The following is a 12,123-nucleotide window of genomic DNA, read 5'->3' as shown; positions in this document are numbered from 1 at the left end:
CTTCTCTGATGGGCAGCATTATCAACATTAAGTATGTCTGCTAATTAGAGTTATTTATAGATATTTTTAGAGGGTTAAATAGAGAGTATTTCAGAAGCAGTTCCATTAAAACTCCACTATAAAACTGGCATCAGTAAACCTTTCCTTTATTCAGCAAGAATTACCCTTTCTGAAAGTGCTGCATTATAATAAAATAATTTAAAAGAACAAAGGCTTATCAAAGATTCCCTTTAAGGCTTACCCAAGCCTCCCTTAAACAAATTCTTCAGGAATATAAACCTAGATTATCAGCAGTACCTCAGGGGCATCTCTGGTGGACTTCTAGAATTAAAATTAGAATTAAACAAAGAGAAGACAATGAATAACAAGACAGTCGTATACAACAAAAATCATTTTAGCTCCTAATTAGAAAGGATAGGTATGAACCATACACAGGATTTTAGCAACACCTTGTGCTGAGAAGGACAGGATGACCCCTGCTCGTGACAGCTGAGATTTCCATCTGGCCTTGGCAGGTTTCCCATGTCAAAATCTTAAAACTTAACTGCTTAATTTCATAAGGAGTAAATGTGAAGTAAAGCTAAACATTACCTTGTCCTTACAGCATTCCCTTTGTCTAAGTGCCCACAAATAACAGTCTTTTCCCTGTCTTTATGAATACTTTAAAAAGAATCTTTGAGAAGGTGGGGGTTTTTGTAATACAGATACAAGCTGCCAAAGTGATCACAAATACCAGCTTATCTCTTTTGCTTTTAGGCTGGTGTCTTACTCCGTCATGTAAGGTGATAATATCAACAGTAAGCTTTCTAGTTTGGTGGAGTATGTGATGAAGCTTTGCGTTCAGTCAGGGATTCTCAAAGATGAGGTATAATTCTCAAAGCAAAGGAGCAATAGAATCCAAATTATTTTTTCTCTTAATCACTAAGATGCTGTTATTTGACTCACAGTATTTACCCTAGTTGCTGACTAGTGAGACCATTTGAAATATTCTCGTCTATTCTTTTCTTCAATTATATTTCAGTGCTTTCCAGACAGTTTCGCTGTCTCAGTTCTCTAGCTGGTGATTTTTCAATTAAGATGTGAAACATTCCTTTCTTGTTATATAGATTTAATTAAAATTCTTAGCAATAGAATTCTTGGGTGTTGGGTGTGTGTCTGTTTCAGGGAAATTAAACTCCTGCTGCTTGTTCTGTCATTTGGATAAAATTGAGTTAATTATTTTCAAGATGTGTGCAGAATCTTCGGAAAATCATACAAAAAGCTCTGGTTATTTATAATTCCTAACAGTCTCCTAGTTATTGAATAATAAATATTATCATATATACATTTTAAAGTCCACCAGTAAGAATGTAGTTTTGCAGGATTTTTCTTTCCTTTGTATACTGGGTTATACAAGTGGCTTCTATGCTGGCGTTATGATAATTAGTTTTCTTATCATTCAATATTTAATATAAAAATTATATGACAGTCACTTGAGCAAGATACAAAATACTGCTTCTACCTAAGAGTTTTTCTGGTCTTCCAGCAGTGTTGCTTTAAAAGCTGCAAGATCCAAAATACTTGTAAAAGTAATATCTTAGTTTCAGTCTCTGCTTCTCAATCAGACTAATGCCATTTTTAAGTTTATCCTAAGATATAGGAAATGCAAAAAGGAAAAAAAAAACACAGTTTATTTACTTAGTCCATCCAGGTTCATAGCAAAGTATGAAGATTAATAATTGTTCCTAAAATTCTTCGAGATGGAAAGCCATCCTGAGTATTGCCATTATTTTATTATAATGGGATATTGGGCCTTCACCTCCATGTGACCTATTTCTATCCATTGCTATATGGGCAGAAGAATTTGCTGTATGTCAGGTTTTGTTGTGTAGTGAATGATTCAGCCACTTGATTCCTTAAGAGGTTTGCTTTTATGAGATAAAAAGTATCCAGAGAATAATAAAGCTGATATTTTAAAAAGCACTCAAAAGTAAAGTCAGTTAAGCAGGTGGAACAAACACTACCTTTAGCTCTTGAGCTATTCTTGAACCTGGTTGCGTGAGTGATCAACATGCAAGTTAAACGTCTGTTATGATCATATTTATACTTTTCCTTTACTGTGCATTTCTGGGAAATAGTAACTGTGTAACCCTCAATTAGCTTTTAATTGAGTCATTACATGGTAATGGATTAATGCCATGATGGAATAGTTCTTTAATGCATGTATTACAGTGAAGAATCATAGAATCAACTAGGTTGGAAATGACCTCTAAGACCATCAAGTCCGACCATTACCCCAGGACTTCCAAGACCACTGCTAAACCATATAAGTGGGGGCCTCATCTACATCGTTTTTGAACACTTAAAGGGATGGTGACTCCACCACTTCCTTAGGCAGCCTGTTTCAATGCCTGACTGTGTTTGGTGACTGGTTGCCAACTAGATGTCATAGCATTTATTACCACTCTTTGGGCCCAGCCATCCAGCCAGTTTCAATCCCAGTGAAAAATCCACCTATCCAGGCCCTGAGCAAACAGTTCCTGCAGGAGAATGCTGTGTCAAACAGTGTAAAGTGCTTTACCTAAGTCCAAATAGGCAATGTCCAGAGCCTTTCCCACATCAGCCAGGTGGGTCACCTTATCATAGAAGCATATCAGGATGGTGAAGCAGGTGTGACTATTAAAGACTGAGGCAAAGAAAACTTCCTCATTCTCAGTTACTAGCTTTCTTTTAGTATCCAGTAGAGGATGGAGTGTTTCCTTGGATCTCCTTTCATTGCTAATTTATTTGTAAAATTACTTTTGATTATCTTACCAAAAGACAGCTGAAAAGTTTAATTTTAGGAGCAATATACTTACATGTATATATAGACAACATGTATATATATACTTATGAGCTATATATTTATTATAGGTAAATTTGAATGTATGTTTTCAGAAAAGGCTCCAATGATTAAGGACTTTAGTAGAATGTAAAACATCTGGTACCAGAGTACGTCTCTCAAACTGACCTGTGTGGTCACAGAGAGCTACGTACCACTCAAATCAGAACAGCTAAATTTCTTAAAGATTTATTTTTCATGCCCTTTCAAGGGGAAAAATATAGCCCACCAACACTTCAGTATTGAGCAATTTCACAGGTGTATCTTGGGATGAATAGATTATGAATGTGAATAATAGAATGAATGTATGAGAGAGTGATTAAAAAATGAAATTGATCTGAGCCTTGAAGCAGACTCCTCTGCTTTGTGCTTCCAACGCATCAGGTTTTTCTTTAATTTCCTGCTGACACCCCAGGTTAATTTTTTTTTTTCTGGTAATTAACTTGAAAGCTAAGTGTCCAACCTAAATAAGTATGTGTAATTACCGGGTTAGATACCTGTTCTGAGCAGATAAGGTGTTTAATGTGTAAATGTAACAGCAACTACGTATTAGTTCTTCTGCATGCCACGTGCGTGTTGTGTCCATTCCACGTACTGAAATGTCTTTAAATTTGTTTTCTCATGGCTTTAAGTGATAAGTATCTCCTGAAAGGATATATTTCTTAGATGTAAGAGACATAATTGGAGACTATTTATTGTTTTTCCACTATTAACACATAGCCACATAGATTTTGTTGAATTTTACTGCATTCTCAGGAGTGACGAATGCACTCAGCACTTAAGGGAGAGATACAGCTTTGAAATGTGAGCTGTATTTCTCCCTGCGAGGCGAAACTTGCCCTGGCTACATGCAGTGCTTTCTAAAATATTGGAGCAGTTGCTGTGGAAGTAGCATAAAGTGTACTTTTTCAGCTAACAGAGCCACAACATCACCACAAAATTACAGATGATTTTCCAGATAGTTTTTTCCTAGGGTCCACTCATTGGTGGATTGCTTGGAACAAGAAAGGAAGAGAAAGAAAATGAGTCTGAGGTAGAGAATCACTATTTTATTGTCTTTATTTGCAAGACCTGGTTTCCACTGATAAATCAGTCTGGCTAGTAGGGGTATATTTCCACCTTTGTGTGCTGAGTACAGCAGCTTCTAATCTTAGCAAAGAATTTGCAAGTGTCTTAACCTTATTAACTTGGAACAGGCATAGTAAGTTAACAATCTCAGTAAGAGTTTATTTGGTTGGTACTTGTGAGAAATACAAGTGGTTTTTAGTAGTATAAAATGATTAAAATGGATGTAAAGTGCTCTAAGCTGGCAAAGGATCTGGCCCTTATAGTGAGAACATGAAGGTCCTTTAGACTTGGCTTATATGGAAGAGATGAGATATGCAAGGGCTGTTGTTTTTTAGGTTTCTGTCCTGTGGAATAATGGAATTTTAGTCTCCCACATAGAATTTTATTGCTCATCAGCATAACTGTTTAATTTCCGTTCTACCCTTCCTGTTATTCTGTCCTGCAGGCTCTTCAGAATAATAAAAAATGTATATCAAAACCAACATAATAACAATGATAAGAATTTCCTGTACATTATTTTGTTCATGTTGCCTCTGCATTAAAAATATGAAATGTTTGTGTGTGTGCGTTTGAGAGCACATTCTTCTAAACTAAATGATTCAGAGCATAATTAAATAAAATTCCCCAAATTCTTTGAGTACTGTTCTGGTAACAACAGCATTAATAAAGATAGTCCCCTACTGCTTTCTTAGTGCCTTTACTACTTGTTTTCCAGTAAATAAATGTGATTTCCTGTTTCGCTGAAGATACTATTCTTACAGAACATAGTTTGTAAAGTAGGAGTATTGAGACATGATCTCTTGGAAGACTTGCCTTAATTTCCACTAAGCTGTCCAACATACACATATGGTACCTGCTTAAGTACCAGTGTTTTAAGAATCAAAACCATTAATAGACAGTCAGTACTTAATGAATGGTAAAATCAATTTTCTGTCACAGGACATGGATAAACATTATAATGCTGCAGCAGTTGAAAGCCTCTGTCAATATCTAGGTCTAATGCGTATCTTCTATGGATTTCTCTGTTGCAGTTTCACCTGCAGTGTTGCAGAACTGTGTGCAGTTTGCATAGTAAAAAGAAGAATCGCAGGAGCTGATTCAATGGTCAAGTCAGCATTTGGGGGGTTTCGGACCTTGAATCTGTATTTCTTTCAAGCCTCTGAACATCTTAATTAAACTTGGTGCTTTTACACCTATGCTTGTATGTTACTTACCTACTGAAGATAGCTTTCAATTTTCTGTAACAGAGATGTTCTCATGAGCATCACAGAATAGCACTGAGCACTGTTGCCAGCTTGATAAATTTTGACTGCATGATTAGTGGGTGATCATATGAGGAGTCAACCCAAAGAGATCCTGAACAAAACAGACCGAGCAGATTGTGAGATGTGATTGAGCAAAATATTTTGATAAATAACCAGAGTGTTCAGCTCATTGTCACATGTTATAAGAGACTGTCCTTAGATGGGAAGCCCTGGGACTGGCAGACAACTATAGCTAAAATAGAAAGTTAACAAAGCAAAAAGCAGAAAGTTGTATTTGCTCATGAGGCCAGGAATTCCCAAATTGATGTTGTTCATTGTAAAATTGCTATAAGAAGACACGAAACCTTGGGCTTCATATAAGCAAACTACAACTATTCTTTTAAGTATTTCCATCACTAAGTGTGTGTGATTACATATGTATCTTTCTCTCTATGTAAATATACATAAACAGATATAAACACCCATGCTAGGGTTAGTTGATTTTAAAATTCATTAACTTAGTGAATTTTTACCTCTGGCTTGCTATGTTTTCTGAACTGTAAGGAGAGTAGAAGGTGCCATGAGTTACACTGACTAGTTAGAGCAAAGTTACCAAAATTCATAACTGCTAAACTGAGCACTGTGTCTCGTTATTTGAGGCGGGTAGATAGGTTTGTAAGACTGGTTTAGCACCTTCATTTTACTGACTCTCTCAGTTTTGTCAGTTCATCTTTTCAGTCCATGCCAAGAGATTGTAACCGCTGAAGAAATTTATTGACTTACAGCAGCCTCCAAGTAGGCTACGTCCCTTCCAGAAATAAATCAAAATGAATAGGTGTTCTCTCAGATGAATTAGCATCAATGTTTTGCAATAACTTAAAGCTAACTGCATGACTTTGGGCTACTATCTAGAGTAGGAAGGCTATCATGACCTTGACAGAACCAAGAAAAAAATGCCGTCTTCCCTGCTGCTTCTAAGCTTCTAAACACAGATGTGTATTAAATAACATTGCCATGCAGCAATCGGGTAAATCTTGCTTATTGGTTACCACTTTTCACACACACGCACGTAAATCTTATGGATGTGTTAGACATGGAGTTAGTCTTTGCATTCCTATTTTTCTGAGCTACAGCTGATTAGAAGGGTATAAAGAACTTTAACTGTGTGAAGTGGAACATTATTTTTATTTGTTATTTGCCTTGATTTATGGTGGCACAGGAAGGCACCCGTTATTCAAGTCTGAACCTCCTTGACGGTGTTTAAAATAGCAAGGCGCTCCAAACTGGATTGACAGCATACCTCTGAAAAGAAACTCTGGTAAGACTGCATGCCTCACATAACCCACTAAGGCTTTTGCCAATAAAATTCTGCTCAAAGAGAACATCTAGTTCTTTCCAAGTGCTATTTGAAAACTCGCGAACTTGTGTGCTCAGCCAACAAGTCTGACTCTGATTCTTGGGGTCCAGGATACCTACTGCAGCATGGGGGAGAGGTGTGCAGGCACAAGGGAGCCAAATCCCCGCATTGGCTTTGAAAGTGACAAACAGCAGCTTGTGCAGTAATAACCAAGTGCCCTGTCCCTTTAATGTGATCTTAAATTTCGAGAGTGAGCAAGAGAGTGTAGAAGAAAACATTGGGAAGCACTCATATTTCTAGACTGATAACTGACAGTATTTGCCAAAGATTCCAATGGTACAAGAGCCTTTTTATTTCCCAGGTGCTTCCTTCCCTCTTGAGTACTTAACTGTTTGCTAAGACCGAGTTTTAAGAAATGTTAGGGTGGCTGTACGGGGAATGCTGAAGAAAAAATCCTTAAGCCAGACATTACTGCTCAAGTTAGAGGCTCAGACTTTGTTTTTTAGCCCTGGGTTACATATAGCACCTGGGAATTTTGTCAAGGCTGCTTGACGGTGTTCATGATTCCGGGGATCATTTCAAGAGTAACAAGCAACTGCTCCTTGAACTTGATACCTGTGGAGAAGTAATTGAGCTGTTGCTGCTATCCCTGTTTCTGCTGAGCTCTGTTCTTCTTTAGGCCCCCTTCTCCTTTGCTTGGATACTGCATCATTAGTGAGAAGAGTGAAAAGGGACCAGAATAAGGTCAAGGCTTAATTCTTTTGTACCAAAGAAAGAGAGAGGAAGGATGTGAAGCCTGCAAGATAGAAGAAAGGCAGAAAGGATGGCCTTTTTGCACTTTGGGTGTATGGCCATACCAAACACCTCATAGTGGCAGTAGTGGCAACAGCAGAGAGGTGTGGATTAGGAGTAATGGAGGATGTTCAACCTATATCCTCAGCTATTAGAAGTACAAGGTGCTGCCCTGCGTACTCGACATCTGAGAGTCCTCCCACCCAAGAGCAGGTTGTTAAGCTCAGCAATAAAAGGTATTTGTTACTCTCAGATGGTGCCTTAGTTGAAGATTGTACTGCTTCGTTACTTGATAGTAAAGTGTAACAAATTTGTGGACATGTTTACGTGTTTCAAAAGCAGTGCATTTCACTGAACTAGAAGTATGTTAAAATACCCTGATCAACACCTTGGAAGGAGAGAAATGATTATGTTTTGCTGCCATCTGTAAAATCTTGAGAAATGCTAGCTATGACCCACTGCTACTGTAACAAGAGAAAATGTCCTGATGAAATGATTGCTTAACCATTAAACAAGAGTAAGTAAATGCACTGGCTTCCAATTTTTAAGCGCATTACTCTGCCCAGCATATTAACATTCGTAGTCTTTTTCATCACACTACTTTTATCACATTTGAGGTGTGGTTTTAAAAACTCCTCTGGAGAAAATGCAATTTGTTCTCTGTTGCCTGCACATTCCACTAAATGCTCATTATTCGTAAAATTCTATGGGGTCTTTCTACAAGAAACACTATCGATATTTGATTACAGTGTGCCAGCACTTTGATTTATGATCTGACGTATAAATGTCTCAAACTAGTATGTGATCCCACCCATTAAAACTTGCCATCTGTATAAGGTGGCAGACTAGAAGATCATCAAAGAAGGAAAGTTTAAACTTGTAAAGAATATTTCTTGAGAGCATTTTAATCAGCAACAGCATAGGACGTTTCTTGCATTGCTGTTTGTGTTAACATGTGAGAACTGGCAAAGGTTATTTTTTGAAAGTTTTAGAGGAAACAAGTTATCAGTCTTCACCAAAGTTGTTCCATTTGTGTTCTGACTTAGTTACAGATAGAACTAGCTTAAAACTTGTCACTGAAATGTTTTGCAGGAAACCAAACAGTGAGCAAAACTGCATTTTTAGTGGAAATGTCTGATCATCCTGAGGATTTGTTTCTTTTGGGAAACTAAAAGCTGATATTTTGGGATGTGGATGCAGGAGCAGTAGATGAGTTTGAACTGAATTTTTTTCAGTCTAATTAAAAAAGCCCCTACAAAACTGAAGCGAGGCTGTGGACTGGCAGTGGTAATGTAAAAGTAGAGTCTTATAATTGCTTTGGTCATTTCAATTACATTATTATCTGATTATGGTACTGTCTAGAGAATGTCTTTGCATTGGGAGCTGCATACACAGACGAGAAAATTCTTGGCCTAGGGATCAAAAATGGCACTTTCCAAGTGTACGCTGCAGTTCCTTTTCTAAAGAGGGCTGGGGTACACCATCAGTGTCATCACTGATAGTGATTACAGTGTTACTTAACAGGTTTTAATTTTAATTTGTAGTTCTTCTCCAGTGTTTGTATCTAGCTGGGGAGAATCAGATCCACTTGGTTGTAGGCACTTGGGGTTTTTTTGCTACACAGTAGGGGAGGACTGTGCCTGAGGGAGGAGTACCTGCTTGTACTGCATTTTGATGTGCTTTCATGAATTCTTACGATTACTTTTTTCTCTCGTCTTACTAAAGAAAAATAGAATAATAAAAATTGCCCCTTCCTGCTATTTAATCAAGAGGAAGGAAAAATGAAAGAATGTTCTGATCTTTGGAAAGGTCAGTGATTCCTCTGTGTAAAAGCTCTGTTTCTGATGTACCTTAGCTTCTCCATGGAGCAGTGGGGTAAGGATAATTCAGTCCTCCTCAATAGTCCCCATTTGAGTGGGCTTCTTACTGTTCGAGAATGATTTCTACCCTGGAAGGCTTTCAGTGAAGATGGATTTGTCTTTAGTGCCATGTAAACAAAGTCAACAGGGCCCTGCAAATAGTGAGAGAATGGAGTTGTGAAAATGATGTGTTCATGCTATTGGTCTGTCATAGAGGACCTGTGATGGAAACTGCAGTGACCACCAAAGGTTAAGTATTTGGAGAAGCTTTGGGAACAGTGAGCACTCAGGCCTAGGAAAGCCAAAGCTGAAGTTGTTTTTTTGGTTTTTTTTTTTTTTTACTGGACATTCTCAAATTTTCATTAGAGAGCTTGATTTTTTTGAAGTAAAGACAATATTGCATGTAACCAAATGTGATGCAGAGATGATGGGATTTGAGCTGATATTACTACACAGGAGTGAGATTTGGGTACTACAGTAGTCATATAAAGGAGAGAATTCATTTTAGAAGTTACCCTGAGGCAGAGTACATATTAAAAGTGGGGATGAAATCCAGAGTTGTGTTCATTGCCTTCAGGAAACTGGTGTGGGAGTGCTTGAAGAATAGAATAGAAGCACAGAAGTTAATGATGATAAGATATCATGAAAAAGGAAGGGGCTGCTGTGTGTCAGAAGTGACTGGCAGGTCAGGTAGGATAAAACAGGTATTGATTCTGAAGTGTAACCAGTGAGATGCAATTAGAGACTTGGTTTAAAGCTGTGTCCATGCAGTGCAGGGAGCAGAGTTGGAGGTTGTCTGGAATGGAGTCAGGGAGTTTGTTTTCCATAGAGGAACTGTAAATAGTTCATTCAATGAGTGCAGAAGATGGAAAGAGAAGAAAAACAGGATGGTATTTGGACAGAGGAGTGGGAAAGAAAAATTAACCAAGAGTGGGTTTGGTATAAGATGGGAACAAATAAAACCTGATTTGTTAATAATAAAACCTGAGATTCCTTGAACCAGTGCAGGAATTCAGATTTTACACATCAGAGGCCTCAAATAAGAGATCTTGTGCCAAGACTATGACAGGTTGCAATGCTGTGTGGCTTTTCTTTTGCTCAGTAAGCTCAGAGCAGTTCACACCACTCTTCCAAAGCACAGGTGTCTTAGCTTCTGCTTTTCATTTTGCTAGATGTATCTTTTATGCCTTCATTAATGACTCAGAATTCCAGCTAATGGTCATTAGAGCTGTTAATAAAAAAATTAGTTCATTGTCATCTACTGTACTTAGTTTTATACAGCTTTGTTATAAAACTCAGTTCTAGTTTTCAATACATAAGATTTATCTGTTCCATAAAGAATTTTTACTACAAAGTTAACTTGATACTCTCTTCAGCATTATATAGACTTGCAATGATGATAATCTGAAAACTATTTAATGCCAAGATATTTGTATTTCTTCTATTTTTGCTTTATGTTATGTACTTAATTTCCATTACAAAAAAAAAAAAACCAGATACATAATCAGTGCTACTAATACCTTTTAATAACCGCTTACTGAATTTGGTAGTAGAAACAAAAAACATAGCCACTTAATCTCTTTTACTTAATAAAATTATTAAAAAAAGAAGGTTTTGGATTCATTGAAGCTCAGGATGCTGTCACTGTGGTGGATTAAGTTTGCTTTCCCACCTTTTTGTTTGGTTGAGAACGGAAGTACCTTGTTGAAATACACAGTTGAAGGCAAAGTATTATGTCTTTATTGTCTTGTTATCTACCATTAATATCAGGTTTTATATGGCTTTGAATGAAATCATCTGTAGAATAGCCGCGGGACTCATATATGTGCTGCTGTATTCACAAGCTACTTGTAAAGGAGCTCTAACTCCATTTGCTGTGAAGATCTCCTAACATCCTTTGTGACAGGTTTCCATCTTTGGTGCTGGCTTTAAAATTCACACTGAAGGTTTTTAATGGCAAGGAGTCTGCTGCAGAGGGATATTTTTAAGTTCTCTTGCAGAAAGTTTTTTATTTTTCCACTGTAAGAAAAACCTATCTCGGAATATGAGGGGAAAACTTCATTGCTGTATGTGGTTTAGATTCCATAGAAGTTTAGGAAGCACCACTTCTTGAGTCTTTTTTTTTTGTGTAGTCTGACATTTTTAAGGATGGTAGGATATGTGATTCTGAGAACTTGGATACTCCACCATTTTCAGGTATTTTGTGGTGGTATGTTGCTATGATACCGTGATCCCTGGAGAGAGAATTTCAGGGTTTGCTGAGCAACCTTGAAACTTGAACGTAAGTGTATGAGTGTAGGGACATGCCCTTTGCTGGTCCTGTAAGAAGTCATGCAGATGCACTAGCATGCCTTTGAGTGTTTCATATCACACATGTTCTGTAAGGGTGAGTGAAAAGTAAGTATTTTAAAAATCAGTGTGTGTTAAGTATCTTCTAGCCCTGCAAAGCCACTGCTTGCTAGCCTGCTTCTTGTTTTCTGAGGCCATTAAACATGAAAGACTACTATGGTTTCAAGCGTGAGAACTAAATAAAAGGAATTTATTCTCTTTCTGCTGGAGGGAATGGTTTGACTTTAACATAGAAGGGTAAAGAAGTGGTGCAGGGATAGAAACTTGGGAAGTGATAGAAGGTGGAAGGCAATGAAGGTCCGAAGCAGCACTGCTCTCTGGGGCTACATATAAAACACATTTTCTGTGTCTGAACAGTCTATTCCCATCACTGATAGTCTTCACTCTTTAAAAAAGGGGCCTTTAAAGGTGATGATGACCTTGACTGTGAGGCATCTCCAGTCACTTGTGTGGAGGTCGGCTCTTTGGCAGTGGGAGGCAGTGGGAACTGAGGTTTGAAGATAGCACATAGCAGTACTATGCAGTTACATACCACAACCGCAGCACAGAAAATAAGTCAATATTTGTAACTGTATTACCTTTATTCTTCAGTTC

The 12,123-nt window shown here is 37.6% G+C and overlaps 1 long non-coding RNA gene across 5 annotated transcripts in view; it reads left to right on the top strand.

Annotated features, from left to right (window-relative positions):
* LOC136019335 (uncharacterized) overlaps positions 1-12,123 on the top strand; it is a 265,515-nt gene that overhangs the window by 122,740 nt on the left and 130,652 nt on the right. Inside the window, exon 3 of one of the 5 annotated variants that reach the window (XR_010614825.1) lies at positions 6,392-6,490. The exons of 3 other annotated variants lie outside the window; for them this stretch is intronic. This is a non-coding gene — a long non-coding RNA (uncharacterized LOC136019335). Of the gene's footprint in view, positions 1-4,959; positions 5,048-6,391; positions 6,491-12,123 lie in introns of those variants that run through there. One more of the 5 variants, XR_010614823.1, reaches the window with a different exon arrangement.

The sequence above is a fragment of the Lathamus discolor genome, chromosome 9, assembly GCF_037157495.1.
Source record: "Lathamus discolor isolate bLatDis1 chromosome 9, bLatDis1.hap1, whole genome shotgun sequence".
In the NCBI taxonomy this organism is placed as follows: Eukaryota; Metazoa; Chordata; class Aves; order Psittaciformes; family Psittacidae; genus Lathamus; species Lathamus discolor.
The sequence above is the reverse complement of the archived record's forward strand: the minus strand, read 5'-3'. Positions and strand labels throughout refer to the sequence as shown.